The 15,000-nt window shown below is 45.6% G+C and overlaps 1 protein-coding gene and 1 long non-coding RNA gene across 2 annotated transcripts in view; one reads left to right on the forward strand and one right to left on the reverse strand.

Annotated features, from left to right (window-relative positions):
* Positions 1-15,000, reverse strand: part of LOC146071076 (uncharacterized) — a 107,179-nt gene that overhangs the window by 32,706 nt on the left and 59,473 nt on the right. The gene's annotated exons all lie outside the window — the stretch shown is intronic.
* Positions 12,489-15,000, forward strand: part of MOB3A (MOB kinase activator 3A) — a 23,197-nt gene continuing 20,685 nt past the window's right edge. Inside the window, exon 1 of the mRNA XM_083179418.1 lies at positions 12,489-12,681. The gene's annotated coding sequence lies outside the window, so the exon portion shown is untranslated. The remainder of the gene's footprint in view (positions 12,682-15,000) is intronic.

Raw genomic sequence — 15,000 nt, forward strand, 5'->3', positions numbered from 1 at the left:
TCTTGAAAATTTGCTATTCATATTGTAAGCCTCCTAGTGTCCAAAAAATTAAAAGGAAGTTGAAATAATGATGGAAACATAAAGTAGACATATGGTCTATGTTAGTTATTAACTATTTTGAGTGGTATGATTATTTGTCTCACAAGCAGAAAATTTAACATTTTGCAAATTGCTAAATTTTCCATTTTTTTCCGACATTTTGGTATTTTTCACAAAAAAACACAGACTGTATCGACGAAAATTTACCACTAACTTGAAGTACAATGTGTCACGAAAAAACAATCTCAAAATCACTGGGATAAGTAAAAGCAAAAAAAAGTTATCCCCACTTAAGTGATACCTGTCAGATTTGAAAAAAAGGGCTCTGTCAGGAACGCAAAAACTGGCTCTGTCAGGAAGGGGTTAAAAACGGGTTGAAATACCATTTAGCTTTAAACGGTATTTCAACTCTGGCACTTTCCCACTGCAGCCTTAAAATGGTAAATTGCGCTGAAAATCAGCAATTTACCGTTTTTTTAGCTGCAGTGGGAAAGGGGCGTATGTGTGTGTATGTATGTATGTATGTATGTATGTATGTATGTATGTGTGTATATACCACATGTGCAAATTTTTCCACAAAGAAAATCAGGGCTACATTGGTATACATCTTCTAATACCACGTTCACACTGCGAGTGTAAACAACACGGCTTTTAAATGCCGGTGACTGCAGTGCCTCACCCCTGTTATCACTGCTAGGCAAATTACTGGGTGAGCAGTTGTACCCGGTAATTTGCCTTTCAACACGGGTCCTTTTGCAGTGTGAACGGGTCAACCCGGGTAAAAAGCAGGGTTGAAAACCTGGGAATTTCAACCTGGGTTGTGCCATTAACACAAAAAAACCCATGTTGAAAGGCAAATTATGGGGTCGGCATGCTTGAGAACATAGTATGAAAGGGAACAACGCATAGTAGATAGCACCCACTCTGAAGATTCATCAGTCTGGTCATGGGAGCTCTACTGCCAGAGCACACTTCCAAGGAGGTATTGGGTTAGATAAAATGACGGTCTCGAATAGACGTTCCCTGCGAGTCCATACACACTTTAATAATGGTTCCCTATGTGGGGGAGTTGATCTCTGGATCAAAGCTACAACAATTATTTATCAAGCTACCAGGGTTAAGATCCCTTAACTTCCTGTCTTGGCTCCAACACCTAAAAGCCACAGTCTGCCTTGCCACAGTTTTGCTATTAGGGATTGCTAAAACAATGGAAAGGCATGCTGGGATGTGTAATTTCACAACAGCTGGAGGGCCACAGTTTGGACATGCCTGCCTTAAGTTCTCCAGGAAAAATTCAAAATGGAGTCTGTATGTTTGGATATCAACACCATGGAAGCTGGAGAATGTTTGACTTCCATAAACATCAAGGATGCCTCCCTCCATATTTCCATTTGTAAAGGACATTTCCTTATGTGATTTGCCGGGAGTGCTGGCATCTTCAATTCCAGAACTTGCTTTTTCAATCATTGCACATTACTGAGATGTGCTGGGGGTCAACATCATTTCATATTTGGACAATCTGTTGTGCAAAGCTCTGAGTCTCTCCTTCAGCTGACATTGGAGAATCTGAAGTCATTTAGCTGTATAGTAAACATTCCCAAGTCCAGCTTTATCCCATCTTGGCGAATGCTGTTTCTTGGTCTCCTTTTAGACACCTTGGATAGTGTATATGAGATTGTCTTCACCCAGAGAAATTTCACCCTATCCGGTTCAGAATGAGGGTCTCTCCTGAACCTTCCACATGCATTGATTCTGCATACAATTGTTAGGAAGTATGGTGGCAACTTTCACTTCAGTTCTATTTTCCTTGTTCTAGGTCTTCAGTTGGTAGGACAACTGTTCTGGTTGTCAGTTCAGAGTGTTAAATTCCTACTGTGTTGATTAAATGTTCCAAATATGACCAAGGGTTGTCTGGTTTCAATTTGGACTTTGGTCTTGATGCCAGTCTGCTGATCCAGAAACTTTCCCCCAATTTGTCAGTTGCAGGTTTGCTGGTCTGTCCTAAAATCCTTCTGATTTAACTATTCTTAAATTGAGGGAAATACCGAGCAATCTATATGGGGCCATCTGATTCACAACCATTCAGACAATACCACTGCAGTGGCCTACAACAAGTGGGAAGGTAGCAGTCGAAGTTGGCTAGTCATGAAGAAGGTCTCACACATCCTCTGGGCAGAGCTTTGGGTTCCTTCCATATACCTTTTCATGGAGAACTGGAAGGCAAATTAATTTTAGCTGCCACATTGTTCATCCAGGAAAATAGAAATTTCTGGAGCTGTGTGTCCCAGTGAGGAGCTCCCAAAATTGATCTTATAGCATCTTTAAACAAAAAACATCCTCAATATGGTACTTGCTCCTGTTACCGTCAGGCAGGGGCATAACTAGACCTTTGTGGGCCCCATAGCAAAATTCTGAATGGGTCTCCGAGTGCTCCATGAGAGCAATAGGGAGTGGTGTAGGGGGGAGCAAGGATTGTGGTTAAGGGGGTAGAACAGCATATAGGGGGGTATCAGTAATGCTAATATTTGTGTGTGTGTGTATGTGTATATATATATATATATATAATGTGTGTGTGTGTATCAGCAGATAGATTGTATGATGGTTCGTATGCAGATTGTGTGCACATCTTGTGTACACAATCATGCAGAAGATGGATTGTATGACTGATTGTATGATGGATTGTGAGTAGATTGTGTGTCCAAAAACCACCAAGGACTGCCGGGGATTTCAAGGGATATTGTACACAATCATGAGCGCAATCGATCTTAAGATCGATCTTTCTGATCTATGGCCAGCTTTAGCTTCAACCACCCTGGTGAAGCTACTGTACTAATATTTTCAGGCAAGCTCTCTGCCTCGCCCACCCCTACTTGTGTCATCCACCCAGGTACACAGCCCTCCACCATTTTTACACGAGTATTCACCTCTTTGTATGCATCCATTGTAAGGGCGCATGGTCTGTGACCAACAAAAACTCTTGTCCCAACAAACAATATCTTAAGGATTCGACTGCCCACTTAATAGAAAAGCACTACTGCTCTACAGCTAGCTACAGAGTATTTGTGCTCGTGGGCAGTAATTTATGGCTAAGATAGAGGATGGGCTTCTCTTCAGTTAACTGTTGGGAAAGGACTGCTCTGAATCCTGTCTGTTACACTAATTGTTTTTATTTATTTTAAGTCGGGAGTTGCAAGACTGGCTCTGTAAACAAAGCTTGTCTTAAATCCTGCCAAGCAGTTTCAACTGGTCTAGACCACGTTATCTTGTCTGGGGACTTTTTTTTTGACATTCAGTTAGTGGAGTCACTCTAGTGGCAAAATCTCGAATAACCCTGTGAAAATATCCCACCAGACCGAGAAATGTCCTAAGTTTTGACTTAAGTTTGGGTTTAGACCAAGTGAGGACTGTTTCTACCTTACTAGGCTGAGGGTTTAACCTGTCCTCTGCCCACAGTGTACCCCAAATATGTGGCTTCCACCATACCAATGGCATATTTGGCAGTAAACCCCTGTGTCAGTAGTGTTTAATGCAGCCTCTACCTTTGTGATTCCCAGTTAGTCGTCCAAATATGCAGCTGCATATTCCCTGTGGGGCCGCATTTGGGGCACCATGTAAACCAAATGGCAACACTTTGTACTGCTGATATAAGCCCTCTGGGGTAGAGAAAGCTGTTTTTGCCTTAGCAGCTTCTGTTAATGTATGATGTATGATGTATGAACCAGTGATAAGGAAAGAGAAGTGAGCCAGAGGATAATTGCCCCATGGCAACCAATCAGCACTTAAGTAACATCTATATTTGGTATATATAGGTCGAGTATCCATTATCCGGATATCCAAAAAACGAAATATACCGAAAACCTACGGTTATTGGAATCATTTGTAGATTTTTTTGGTTTTCCCTGGTGGCCATCAGGTTTGTCTTCAGAGGCAAAACCAGTCCCAAGAATGCATTGCGAGGGTGCGCCAATGGATATCATGATGTCACCCGTGCAACTGCGAAATGCATCTTAGGGATCGGGGATGCCTCTGAAGATGAACCCGAGGGACCAGGTGAAAAAAAATAATTCCTTATCCAAAATGATTGTGGTCTCGAGCATTTTGGATAAGGCATACTAGACCTGTATAAAATTATACAGAACAGCTTATTTCTCCTCCCTCATCACTGCTTCATACATCTACCCAAAATGCTCGGCTCCTGGACTTCATTGTTAGGGTGGGATTTATAATCACTGCGAAATTACCCAGCATTGCGATGAAACTAATGGCATATGTATTAACATATGCGATTAGTAGCACAAAGGACAGCTCTTGCAAAAAGAGCTGCCCTTTGCAAGCACCCGTCAGCCATGTGAGAGTATCCTTGCAGGTCTCCTTCACTTCCTACACTCCTGCTGCTGCTGCTGCCTTCTGCGGTGACTTCTGGGATCCTCCTTCTCCCTGCACCCAGAAGGTGAAGTCATTTTGCTAGGGAGGAGGAGGTCACTTGGGAGTAGATGTACATAAAGCAGTGTTAAGAGAGGAGAAGTGGCACATGGCAACCAATCAGCTGCTCTGTATAATTTTATATTATGCAAACTATAGATGTTACTTCAGTGCTGATTGGTTGCCATGGGTCATTTCTCCTCTAGCTCACTTATCCTTCCTTATCACTGCTTCAAGCATCTACCCCTCTGTCCGGGAAGTACACTAGTACCCTTTTGCAACCCAAATGCCGGGTTGCACCTGGGATTTGGACATGGGTCCACCCCGGGAGTGAGCTGGCATATGCGAGGTGACGCTCCCCTCAGCGACCAGGCAATAAGCCGGTTCGCAGATGTCACATGAAGTTGGGGAAGAGTGGCGGCACATCATTGGGGTGTGGGGGAGGAGGCAGCACTTGTAGCTGATGCTGCCTCCTCCCTATAGTGTAAACAGGACCCCGGTTACCTGTTTACGCTGCCCAGCAACTTGGGTCCGACCTGGGTAAAACCCTTTTTTGACCCTGGTTTTTCCAAATGCTTTTGAAACTGAAATCTAAATTGCAGTCTAAACATAATGCAGCCAGTATTTACCCTGCACAGAAACAAAATAACTTACGCAAATCGAACTCTCTCTGCACGTTACATCTACCCCACCTGCAGTGCACATGGTTTTGCCCATTTTGAGAACAAATTTGAACTGCTATCAGATCTGAATAAGGGCCATTATTTCCTACAGCACACATGCTGCTTCCACATTGCGAAAACCTGCTTTCATCCTGTTTTTCTAAATGTTTCTTAAAACGGATCTAAAGCCAGTTAAACCCCTTTCACATTGCATGTTGTAACTGGTATATTACTGTTTCAATCCAATTTTTGTACCATTCACATTCAACCCATTTCACCCATAGAAAACTGGCTGTCATTTTAAATGAACATTTCTGGGACACAGGCTCATATATGTGGTTTTTACAGCATAAAAAGGAGGTGGTAAGTAGAAATAAATAAATAAGGTAAAAATAAAGTCTCCTCTCTGCACAGAGGATATGGTCAATGGGTCGACCATAAGCTGGTTGACACTGTTGGGTCGACATGTGTCTAGGTTGACATGGCAGAAGGGCTTACATGAGTCTAGTTCGACAGGGGACAAGGTCGACACATGTGTTAAGTCCACATGGGTTAGGTTGACATGGGGTTTTTCACTGTTTTTTGAGCTGACATGTGCCGACAGATGGTATTTCATGCCCTACCATCCACCAGGGCGTAGTGGGAGAATAAAAAACACTGTGCCCAAAGCATGGCAAGACACTCACAGGCCAAGTGACACCAGAATGGAACCTCAGTGGCCCACCACTCCAAACACCTGCTCCGCATGTCCCTTTCACTTGCACCACGCCACCTACCCTTCCTCCAGAACCCATCCTCATTAACAGCTTCCACCACCACCCACCCTTCCACCACTCTGCAGTCTTCTCCTCAAATACAATCTCCCCCACAAACCAGCTACCCACCCCGTGCCACACACACACCGTCACCTCAGCAATATACACATCTATGATGGCAGATGAGGATGAGGTGGAGGTGCCTACTCTATTCAATGTTGGTTGATTTCAATTAAAAAATGTACTAATGTTTTACAATCAGTCCACTTTGAGCATATATTACTTGTGTTTTTAGGAAAAACATACCCAGCAATAGTTCTGCTGGGCTGTGATATGGCATTTCAGTGACATCGCTTTCAGGGGTTCATTGCACACATGCAGCTTGGCGAAGGCAGATGGTTGCTGGGAACCATCTTCTTGACCCAAGCTGCGTGTGTGCAATGCACCCCTGAAAGCAAAATCACTCACTGCCAGTGACGCAGGCTGCACCACTTCTAGCATTTATATTTGATGTTGCACTTTGTGTAGATTGAGATAATTTTAGGCTAGTAAATGACATTTAATCTTTTAAAGATATAAAGTGCTGTTGTTTTTTCACATGTTTGGGCTTCTCAGCCATGTTGGTCACATATTTTAAAATGTGGTTTAAAAGGTACTTGTTTCCTAGCACGGCGCCCACGATTTTCATCTTACAGTATGCCATCGTATCCATCGCATCACATGCGATGCTATCAGACCCGATTTTTTTATTGTACAGGCACCCTGATGGGTGATTACTATGTTAAATGTTAACGCCACCCCCACTATGAACGCCAACCCGAAGCGTGGCGAGCGCAGCGGTACGCGTCCTCTGACTTTTTCATACCCCCACTATCCACGTCAGCGTGGAGTTGATATTATATTGTGTGGCAAGCGGACGCGGATTACTTCACATGTATTCCGCTGTGCTCGCCTTGCTGCGCTCGGCACACTATATAAAATCAACTCCACGCCGACGTGGATAGTGTGGGTATGAATAGGAGGACGCGTACCGCTGCGCTTGCCACTCTTCGGGTTGGCGTTGATAGTGGGGGTGTCGTTAACAATGGGGGTTAATTTAACATAGTAATCACCCATCAGAATGCCTGTACAATTAAAAATCGCATCGCATGAGATTGTAATGGCATGCGACGCAATAATAAAATCGGATCCCATCGCACACCTTAATTAGTGGTATGCGATGGCATACGATGGGCGCCGTGCTAGGAAACAAGTGCCAGCTAAAATAACAAAACAAAAAAATTGCATTCAGTTTTTCAAGAAAACTTTTTTGCTAAAATGGCAAGCAATGTGTGGTGTGATTTTCTTACCTTACAATACTTGTACTGTAAAACCTTGATAATGGCCTTGCAGGTTTCAGGTATGATGTGTCCCAAAGCCTGCGCAGAGATGCATGTCCCATACTTCAGGTCCTCACGGCCTGCCTAGTCGTCAGGAACCGCAGGGTAGCCACGAGCCTCTCCTGAGCCGAGATAGGAACCCTCCATCTGGTCTTCCGCTTCTCAATATAGGGGTCACCAGAACCAGCAACTCCTGGAAGGTGTCGTCATCCATCCGCAGAAAGTTTCGGAAGTCCTCCAGGTAACTTTCGTGAATATGAGCCAGGAGGGACATGTAGGAGCGCTCAGGGCTTTTCAGCAGCCAGGCCCTCGTGCAGCATGATCTCTCTCTTCTTCTTTGCTGGACCCTCTCCCTGTCTCCTCTTAACTTCAGAACAGCATAGCTCATCAGAGCTTGATATCTTGCAGAATCCATCTCAAGACAAAGCAGGATAGAAGCATTTTGTAATGCCAGGCAGAACAAAGCAGTGCACGGTAGTTAGCAATGTGTAACGATCAGCAGGTATAAACCAAACCTCTCTAGTCACAAAGCAAACAGGAGTGCAGGGAGTTAAAATGGCTGCTTATGTTTATATATCCCCAGATAGGCCACCCCTCTATTTAAATTTCTAAATATATGTTCGATAATCGGGTGTGTTTTTTGTAGCATCCCGCCAAATATTTTTTTTTCGAACGGTACATTCGATAAATCGTATGATCGAATGCATTAAAATGCAAATTTCATGTGATTTATCGAATGGTGAGCTTCAAGGGAAATCGAACCTGATATCGAATCGAATGCAATCGCACATCTGTATGGGCAGCATTAGTGTAGGCCTTGCAGTGAAATGGGGTCCCTTGGCGATGGGCTGCAAGCTTAAATGCATTGATCAATTCATGAACTAAAACCCCACTATTTATTTAATTGATTATTTGAATGTTAAGGTGAGTTAGTTTGTTGTAGTGAGTGCTGGGCCCACTGTGTTTGTATTTACTAGAGTGTGTGGTCACAGGCCACTGCACCCCAACCTGGGAAGTGTGGGTGCTGTTTGCACCCCATTAGTAGGAATGGCCAGTGTGCTGGTACTTCTCTGTGTGGGTGTGTGTGTGTCCTGAAGACGGGCTAGTCCCGAAACGGCGTAGACTACAGTAAAGCTTTTTGCACTTTACAAAGAGTGACATCTTTATTTTGGATCGTGTGTGTGTGTGTGTGTGTGTGTGTGTCCGGCACTCTCCTCTCCTATCACTGGCCCCGATGCCCCTCTAGGATGTAGAGTACAATGCAGAATAATGATGGCACTCTGAGAAACTTTCAAAATCTCATGGACCAACGTTTCGGGGCTGGCACGCCCCTTTGTCAAGGTGTATAGGTGAATCATACAAAAAAAATGTGCTTACCTATTAAATAGGGTGTACAGCGACCGTGTCCCATCCTTTGTTGTTCTCGCAGACAGGGACGCCCAAGACAGCAAGTGATGCATGTGCGGAAGTAGCTGCTGCACTTTTAAATGGGATCATTAGAAAATTAGGTACTTGTGTAGTATCACGGCTCCCACGATGGGCATCATATAGTAAAAAAATCGTATCACATGCGATTTTTTTTTACACAAATGCATTTAAATGAGTAGCAAACATGTTAAATGCACCCCAAATGTCATTTTTCACACTGTACCACACCCACTTATCAACGCCAACCCAAAGCGTGGCATGCGCAGTGGAACGCGTACTACGACCTTTTCATACCCCCACTATCCACGTTGGCATGGAGTTGAGAATAGAAAGAGTGGCGAGCGCAGCGAGGGGACGTGGATACCTTCCCAGGTATCCGCGTCCCCTCGTGTGCTTCATAGGTGTCCGCGTCCCCTCGACACACTTTCTATTCTCAACTCCATGCCGACGTGGATAGTGGGGGTATGAAAATGTCGTAGGACGCATACTGCCGCCCCTCGCGGGCTCGCTGCGCTCGCCACGCTTCGGGTTCGCGTTGATAGTGGGGGTGGTACAGTGTGAAAAATGGCATTTGGGGTGCATTTAACATGTTTCCTACTAATTTAAATGCATTTGGATGCATTTGTGATCGCGATCACATGCGATTTTTTAAAAAATGCATCAAAAAAGGTAAAAATCTCCTCGCATGCCATCTCATGCCACAACATATGGCATGCGATGGGGGCCGTGATACTACACAAGTACCGAAAATTTTTATAAATGACCTGTGGATAAAAGCAGCCAATATAATTTCCTAAATACACATGTTGGCTCCTTCTATCCACAGATAATTTTTAATAATTTTCTCTGCATAGCTTTGATTGCACCCGCGAAGCCCCACCCCCATGTTTTAATTGGCCCATAGACCAGTCAGTCAACCAAAATGGATGACCATCGATAGGTAAAAATATCAACAGTCATCCATTGTATATTTTAACACCATCGATGGCCTATTGCACTATTGCCATCGATGGCAACCATCAATGGAAATGGCAACGATGGCCGTCCCTAGCGCCCCCCACACAGGGCTGGCGCTACCCACTCAGCAGCCCCTGCAAAGCAGGGAGGCACCATGCTGAAAAAGCGCTGTCTCCCTCCCTGCTCTGCTAAAGCTGCCTCAACCCTCCACTGCCTCCTGCACGCCGCCTGCAGCGCCTGTCTGACATCGGGCGGCAGTATGGAGAGGTATCGCCGCCTCCCCTTCCTTTCCTCTTCTCAGTGTGCTGTGCCAGTGCCGCTGCCAGTCCTCAACACTCCGCCCCCTCTATCTCCTCCTTCTCTCACCTCCTTTCCCCCTCAGTCACGAGTGCTGCACATACTTTTTGTACTGCTTTCGGATCGCATTACACACACATTGCATGCATGCCGTGCGATGCGATCTAGCCCATAACGTATGCGATTCTCGCAACATGTATGGGCACCTTTAGTGCCTGCAACATTTTGCGGACACAGCACTGAGATGGTGTATGCATACATGTACATGCACCCGAGATCCTCCATAGGATCGCATGTTGCACATAGTTGCCTACCCTCCTGCATTCTGCAGGAGACTCCTTGAATTAGCAGCAATCTCCCTCTCTCCCTCATTAGTCTAGCAATCTCCCTCATTTCACCTAGCCCACATTACACTTACATCATAGTTACCTCCCCTCCTGCATTCTGCAGGAGACTCCCTGAAATAGCAGGGTACTCTTTACTTATCACAGCGCCCGCGATTCTGATCGAGGGCAAAAAATCGCGGGCATCGCATGCACTAAAAAAACGGGTGCGAATCGACCGACGCGATGGCCTCGATTTCCCATAGGGAACAATGTTAAATGTCTCAATTGACCCGTTTTTACAGTTCAATGCCTCAATGGTCGCGATTTTTCCATAGGAAACAATGTTAAATGGGCCACAGAGCCCAAATAGGCACCCTGAAGTGTGAAATGGCCCCCACAATTGTTAACGCCACCCCACGATCAACGTGAACCCGTGGCGAGTGCATCGAGCCCGGTACGCGTCCTCCGACCTTTTCATACCCCCACTATCCACGTCGGCGTGGAGTTGAGAATAGAATAGTGTGGCGAGCGCAGCGGATACCTGTGAAGCCGGCGAAGGGACGCGTTTACCTGTGAAGGTATCCGCGCCCGCTCGCCACGCTTCGGGCTCGGTGTCTTGCCACACTATTCTATTCTCAACTCCACGCCGACATGGATAGTGGGGGTATGAAAAGGTCGGAGGACGCGTACCGCCGCCCCTCGCGGGCTCGCTGCGCTCGCCACGCTTCGGGTTCACGTTGATCGTGGGGTGGCGTTAACAATTGTGGGTCTGTGGCCCATTTAACATTGTTTCCTATGAAAAAATCGCGACCATTGAGGCATTGAACAGTAAAAACGGGTCAATTGAGACATTTAACATTGTTCCCTATTTGAAATCGCCGCCATCGCGTCGGTCGCATCGCACCCGTTCTTTTTAGTGCATGCGATGGCCGCCGTGATAAGTAAAGAGTACCAATAGCAGCAATCTCCCTCTCTCTCTCATTAGTCACCTTGCACTAGTATGGCACTAGCACTGCGCACTTCCCTTTAGGTTAGCGCTTCACGTCCTTACCTCGTGCTTTTGGATGGGGTAGGACAATTTTTCACACCCCCACCCTGGCCTTCTATCTGGGGTCTCTTTAATTATTTATTTATTTTCCCTCTCACGTTTGTCACTTTTCACGTTCTTTGTAGTTTGTCACGTTTTTTTTGGGTAGTGTGGTCTGAGGGTCTCTCCAAACCTTCGGGTGCAGAGGACCCATCGTCCTAACCCTTCCGGGGGTTGAGGAATGAGGGTCTCTCTAAGCTTCGGCGAAGAGGACCCACCGTTCCCTATTTTGCCCTCTTCGGCCTTATGGTTGAGAGGGGTTAGGGGAAAAACGGGGCTCTTCTCTTTCGGGAGAAAGCCCAATTCGAACGCACGGCCCCCTTTGCACGTGTTTAGGCACAGCACTGGTGGTAGGGAGCACACCTCGGGCTCCTGAGTTTTTTCCAACTCAACTCTCTCTCATTAGTCTAGCAATCTCCCTCATTTCACCTATCCCACATTACACTGTTACATTTTTGGAGAGAAAGAAAGGGGAAAAAAGTAATGAGATAGATACATTTAAATTGAATCATCAGCACCATTTCCCAGCACTTTCCCAAGTACAGTATCTCTTACTAACTGCTCTGGGGCTCATCTACATTTGGCTATGTCATTTTACAAGATTCTTCTCAGATGTAGCAGTACACACCTACACTTCTAGGTGCCACGTTCACAATTTCTTTTCACAATCTCTCCTTATATGGAACTAGACACGCTCTTTCGGTGGAGCATGACATGCTCCCTCAATGGGGCGCTGTGCAAAATTTGACTGCCAACTATAATCACCCTGAAACGAGTTTTCAAAAGTAGGCAAGTATGATGGTGCATACACTCCCACAATCGGGCTGCAGCTTGTTGCAAGGGCAATGTGAAAGGGCACAAAATGTATAGTGTGCAGGAGGGCGCCGGACACCCTAGCACCGGCCCTGCCCCCACATCAGGGCTTGGTGACATTTGTAGTATAAACAAAATAAAAACTGTGAGGGCTTCTACTTCCGCCCTCACCTAAAGTCTCATCCTACCCACAAAACAGAAGTGGAACTAGATACAACCACTGACACTACTGCTAACAGCCTCCCATGATAGTCCCACACTGACAAGATGCTGGCGTAGCGGCTGACTGGGGGCGTGGTCGGAGGAGGAGGGGAGCCGGGCGGAAGCGGCTCTTGGGCGCAAATCGTCACTCCTGTGCACAGCGGAAGTAACTGTGTGTGTAGCAGCGCGCCTGGCAGTGTGACAGCCTGGGAGACCGCACAGCCGTGGACGGGAATTGAGCGCACAGTGGGGAAGCAGCCGTACCGACAGGGACAGTGACCGGAGCATTCCGTGTTTCCGGGAGAGCTGTGCGAGGTAATTAGGGGGGGGGTCTCTCATGAGGGCGTTTGTGTGTCGTCACTCCGGAGCCCCGCAGCGCACCCCACGCCTGTCACTGTGTGCGGGCCTGTGGGAATTCGAGGCTGCTTGGTAATGTGTGTCCATCCCTGTTAGAGGAGAGCAGGTGGGTGCCCTGGGGGACAGCTGAGTACGAGCGGAGCATGTTGATTTTTGGTTGTGTTCTTCGTTCTCGCCTGCAGTGCTGGGACTTGTGGTCCCTTCCATAGCACTTGGACCCCTCTCCTTTGCGTGCTGCTATGTGGATACGGTGGAGTGCTGCTGCTACCGGTGTAATGTTGTGTGCAGGTCTTGCAATGCTTCATCTTCAGAAGGCAGCCGCCTCATATCCTGTTGCTCTTTCCTGCTGTCACTTCCCTTCCTGTACTGTGTATGAGCGCTGCGGTTTGTATTATATCTGCTGCCCACAGCTTCTATTTCTGTGTCCTTCTTGTTGGATATTGCACCTACTAACACCGGCATCATCCAGTAATAATGTGCCGCTGTCTTTACCTGGCTAACAGCTATAAAATGATGCTGCCGGTTTTACTTTAAAGTTTTAGACCAATCACTTTGTCACAAGGAATTCATGGAGCCGGATGCCTAACTAGGGTGGTGCGGAGTGTGCCGCTGTACACAGCGCTGCAGGGTGATGGCGCTGTTGGCGGCACTTATCAATTATGTTTGCATTGCTTGTAGCTATCCTCTTTAAAGATTGGCATCTTTTGACTGTGCCTCTGTCCTAGCCAGGGGGGAGCTTCATATCCTGCCTATGGCTCTGTATTCAAATATGTTATTTAGTAAATGGTTTTGTAACTGCGGGGCAGATATCTTAAGCCTGGTGAAGTGATAAAGGGATGGTTCTTTATCATTCGCCAATTGGCTCCAGATAGTCAACATTTTCATTGTTAAGTAATTCCTATTTTCATTATCATTAAATTTTAGTCACAGAAAAAACCTTTTGTAGACTAATAGTTTTAGTCTACATTTTGGTTGATGAAATAACACTGCTTGGCGGGCGATGGTGACAAGCAGGACTGTGCATCACCATCACTATGGGGCATACACAAGGTGCAATCCGTGCTTCATTTCTAAACTATCTAGTCAGTTCGCTTAGATATGGGGCTTAAATCGCCACGTGTTTATACCCCTTAAATGTCACGAATACAATCTGTTAATAAATATGCCCCTAGTCTGAGAGGCTAGTGGGCAGATCTCCTCTTATTTTGGCCAGCGCTGTGTGTGATCACCTTGTGTATTGAGCCCTGGGTTTATCTGCATGATTAGCACATGAGGCTAGTTATTCTTTGATGCTTGTGTTAAAACGAAATCGCATTATCTGGCTTTAAAGTACGAGGAAGCATATTGCAAGAAACAATGAAGGGACTTCTCTCAATCAGTCATGTAATCTGTACATTTTCAACTGTACTCCATGATCCTGTATCACATGCAGGAATATCCTCTACTGATTAGAGGAAAAAGTTTAGGGTCTCCTAGAGGAACAGATTAATATTCAATACAATATATATATGACTTAAGCAAAAACACTTATTTGTTTTTGATCTCACTTAAAAAATACCATTTTGCAGCTTTACTTTACTTATCTTTCCTTACGTTAGTCTATTCTAAAAATAAATAATAAGATTCGTTGGGGGTGGTTTAATTGCTTTTGCGAGCTAAATCTTGCATCTGAAGTGAAGGACGGGTTAGTAATTCAAATTTTTTCCCGTTGGTTTTGTTCACACCTGACAGACTTTTACCCAAATTGGGCACTTTTCGCACATTTCTTTCCACCAATTCCATTTTTTTTTTGTTTTTCTGGCATGGTTGGGGGGAAAAAAACAGGGTTTAAAAAAAAAAAAAAAAAAAGGGCCTATTTTTTGGTTATAGCCATTTTTTTTTTTTACATAAATGTTTTATCCTGTTTGTCATAATAACGCTGTGAAGCAATGCTATTTATTTGAAAACTTGATTAACCATGTTTAAATACTTTCTTAAGGCCCCCATACACTACTGCGATATGACCCGATGGATCGGGCTGCTAAATCGGACCAAACAGCTTGTGTTTGTCATCCCATCCGACCTGCTGCGCGGTCCTGTGCGCATCAGGTTGGACCCTAGAGATTGAACCTGCTGCACATAGGATCTATTGGATCTGGCCCATCCGCGCCACATCTTAATGTGTTGGGTCCGTTCCAATATATCCTATGTGCGGGGTGGATGGCAACTGCTGAAGTCTGGCAGCAGGGCGGTGGCAGCCAGTGAACGGCAGGGTGGGCAGGAATGACAACCTGTCAA

The sequence above is a fragment of the Crinia signifera genome, chromosome 1 (assembly GCF_055691185.1).
Source record: "Crinia signifera chromosome 1, ASM5569118v1, whole genome shotgun sequence".
NCBI lineage: Eukaryota > Metazoa > Chordata > Amphibia > Anura > Myobatrachidae > Crinia > Crinia signifera.